This window comes from Polypterus senegalus, chromosome 3, assembly GCF_016835505.1.
Source record: "Polypterus senegalus isolate Bchr_013 chromosome 3, ASM1683550v1, whole genome shotgun sequence".
Classification (NCBI taxonomy): domain Eukaryota; kingdom Metazoa; phylum Chordata; class Cladistia; order Polypteriformes; family Polypteridae; genus Polypterus; species Polypterus senegalus.
Genome location: NC_053156.1, coordinates 218,952,591 through 218,956,319, shown reverse-complemented (window position 1 = coordinate 218,956,319; position 3,729 = coordinate 218,952,591). Strand labels below are relative to the sequence as shown.

Genomic DNA, 3,729 nt, shown 5'->3' with positions numbered 1-3,729 from the left:
CATCCAATAACTTCTGCTTTATTTCTGTTATTGAAAGTATCCCTCTGAATCATTGTCCAACCTGCTATATCCTAACACAGGGTCACGAGGGTCTGCTGGTGCCATTCCCAGCCAGCACAGGGCACAAGGCAGGAACAAATCCCAGGCAGGGCGCCACCCTCTGAATCTTTTTTGTTAATGAAGTAGATAACATCTTGTAGGATAGCAATTTCGTGACACTACACTGAAGACATCTCCACCTACATTGGAGACCAGTTCTGCTGCATATGTTATTATAAATCTATACAAATCATGCTATAACCCATTGTACATATATAGAATATGTTGCTAATGTCTATATTTCTCGGATAAAATTATAATGCATTATAATACACTGCAATTGCCAGTATTAGAAGACATACTTCTTTGAATTCTTATTATATGGCTTCTCACATCTTTCTCAAATGTGTTTTTTCAGCAGTTGAAAATCTATAATATCATCCATCCATCCATTCATCCCCCCATCTTTTCAACCATCTATCCATTCATTTCCCTTCCAATTTATTGTCGGTTGGTACAATACAAGTTTAACAAATCACAATGGCCCACGAATGCCAATTTTTTAAGTTATTCATTTTCAGGCATTTTCCAGGTGCCTGCAGAAAATCATTTGTCAGTATGTCTGTGCAAGCAAAAAAGGGGATTAATTTGGCTGATCCACAAAAGCCTTTATCAGTTTCCTACATCCCTTTGGATGCTCTGTGGAAAAACCAATTAGGGTCTGAGATCATCCAGACAAGGTCATTGGAACCCCATATTTGCTTGGAATTGTTTGCACGGATTTGGCACAGCTCTAGTTGTCTGGCACAACAGTATGAAACTCCCTTTTCTCAGATGTGCAGATGAACACTTTCTACCCATTAGACAATAAAAGCCAGTCATGCTCACCAGTCACTGCACTGTATTCACTCGCTGCTGGGTTTTATGGCTTTCTATTCCTATGTGATTTTCTGTCCTATTTCATGTAGGGTCCAAAGCCATTGGACGCAGAGCGGAATAATCAGCCAAACGAGGTGATGTTCAAGAAAAAGAAGGCTCAGAAGTGAGAAAGCAATGTATGGGTTGACGCTTCTGGAAATATTTGCAGCACCTTATATAATAAAACTGGTGCTACTAGTTTAAACATAGATAGGTTCACCTCCTACCCCCAACATTTTTTTTTTTATTATCTCCCCTCTAGAAGTCTTACTGCTTTTAGCAGATGCCAGATGCTAGACATTACAAAACCAAAAAGAAGTAGGCACTCTGTGCCAGTTAGACTGTGTGTGCCTTGGGTGGCTTAATCAGCCTTTGATCTACAGTAACTAACTTATAGAATACAGCCATAGTGGGCGAATAAGGTGGGAAGTGAAGTGTTTACCAAAAAACATTGAAGTTTAAAAATATACTGCAGGGAAACCAAAAGATAAATAAATTAAGCTACAAGTAATTCAGTAATTTTATGTGGGTTTCATCTGGGGACCCCAGAATCCTCCTACAGTCAACTCTGAAAGTTTGTGATGTGTGTGTGTGTGTGCAAAGAGTTGTTTCTGGGAATGGCTTTGGCTATCTAAGAACCTAAACTAGAAAATGTGGCTTAAGAAAATGGATGGATTAAAGACTTCTGATAATCTAATAATGCCAGGTAGCATCACTGGCCATTCTCTTTCCTATAGACTTTGTTAAAGGAAGCTTTATGGTGGTGTTTTTCTTTTACGAAGCAGTTAAATAAATTATATTGTCTTTGCATGTCTTCACTGCAGTACAATTGAGCAGAATGCTAATGATTGAACACTAAGTATGTTCATGTTTCCATTAAATGCTTTGATGAAAATCATATATAATTGGATTATTATGCTTATACAATGGTTAGAACTGGCCTGACAACTCCAGCAGGCCGACTTCAGTCTTTGACCTGGTCACTGTTAATGTTGAGTTTGCTCTTTTCCCATAGTCGTGAGTTTTTTTTACCTCCCTCATCACAAAGAACTGAATGTTAGTCTAAACTGGTCATGCGTGTTCTGTGATGGACTGGTACCTCATCTCTGATTAGTCTTGTGCCCTGTTTTGAAAGGGTAGGCTTGGTATGTATACTGTAGATGGATATTCAAGATGGGACTGTGTTCTGTTTTTGTCCAGATTATTGTCTGTGTGCAGTTTGCACAGTTTCTCATTTCCCATATACATTTTCACCACAGTTTTCCCCGTGTCCCAATTATGTTCAGCTTAGTTTAATTGGTGACTCTATGCTTAATTGGCCCTTATAAATATACGCGTGTGTGTACATGAGTGTATCATTTAATGCACCAACATTCTGCTCAGTGATGGTTCTGCCAGTACACACACTATGTAGCAGGATAATAAAATGAAAAGATCATCTCATACCTGTAATGATCTGGGAAAGCAGAATCAGAAACCTGAATTGTTCTATTTTTAGTTGCCCTTTTGAATACTGTACAAGTCAGCATTTGAAACATCTCAGACAGTAGATCACCATTACAACTAATATATTCATGCTCGGGGCAGAACATCCATTGCTAATGGCTTAAGATAAATAAATTAGACATGTACGATTTTCAGAGTTCTTGACACCGTGTCATAAATTTTCTGTTCCAACCACAATCCTTAGTCCACCAGCCACCCTTCCATACTCATCACTTTCAAACATTAGACTGAATAAATCTACGACTCAAAAAGATCTCACAGTAATTGAACATCTGCATTTCTATATTCCTCCCCTCTGGAGTCATAAAATTCATATTTAATAAGCACGTTTGTAAGCCCTCACATGGGGTTGCTTCCTATGTTGTACCCAATGCCTCCACAATCTTGATTTGGATTAAACATATTTGATAGAGAATGGAAACATTTGTAAGGTGTGCTTGCAAGCAATGTAAAAAGCTATACAAAATAAAGATTGCATGACTGATTGATGGACATGTTAATTAAACGTACTCTTCTTTGTATATTTTGGATTTCACGGTTGTATTTCTGGTTTGGGGAAGAGTCTTTTCACAGGTGATAGTATTGCTGCTGAATCACAGCTATGGAAATTTGATTTATAAGGTTCTTATTGTCATGGTGCAGAATACAGTGTCATTCACACTTGCATTTGCTGACCAATGTACAACATGCCACCAGCTTATGATACCATGATTATTGATAATGTGAATGCTAGAGGTTGCTGTTGCCCCTTTAAACCCAACAGACAGACACACAGGACATGGGATAAAAACACCAAGAAGACTTTTAACTGTATTTCTTTCTGTTATAGTGCCTCCTAGCACCACAGCCACACTAAACAGGCAAATAAATCACTAATCAATATAATAAATATAATTCTGTCCTCCACACTTCCCAGCAAGCTTTATCCACCTCCACCTGACTCTGGCTTTTGTCCTTCTGTCCACGTGACTTGCTAGCACTTCCGGGTCAGATGTAGAACGGGCTTTTCTTCAGCCCTGAAGTACTCGTGCCTCGTGAGCACTTCCGGGCTATGGATGAGGCATGGCTCCTTTGGTCCTTTCACAGCTCACATGGTACCCAACAGGGCTAAGAAACCGCATTCCAATTCCCAGGATGCCTTGTGGGAATCCGGGGTACCATTACATTCCAGGGGAGGTGCCAAAAAGTCCAAAAGTAGCTGCCTCCCCCTATCCTTCCATCCTCAGGGAATCCCGACCGGGTTGAGCTGTCGGCCGTCTATCACAA

The 3,729-nt window shown here is 39.7% G+C and overlaps 1 non-coding gene across 1 annotated transcript; it reads right to left on the bottom strand.

Moving 5' to 3' along the window:
- Positions 1 to 1,772: 1,772 nt before the first annotated feature.
- Positions 1,773 to 1,865, bottom strand: LOC120526972. The gene has a single exon (XR_005633254.1). It is a non-coding gene; the product is annotated as a small nucleolar RNA SNORD116 (small nucleolar RNA).
- Between the last annotated feature and the right edge of the window lie 1,864 nt (positions 1,866 to 3,729).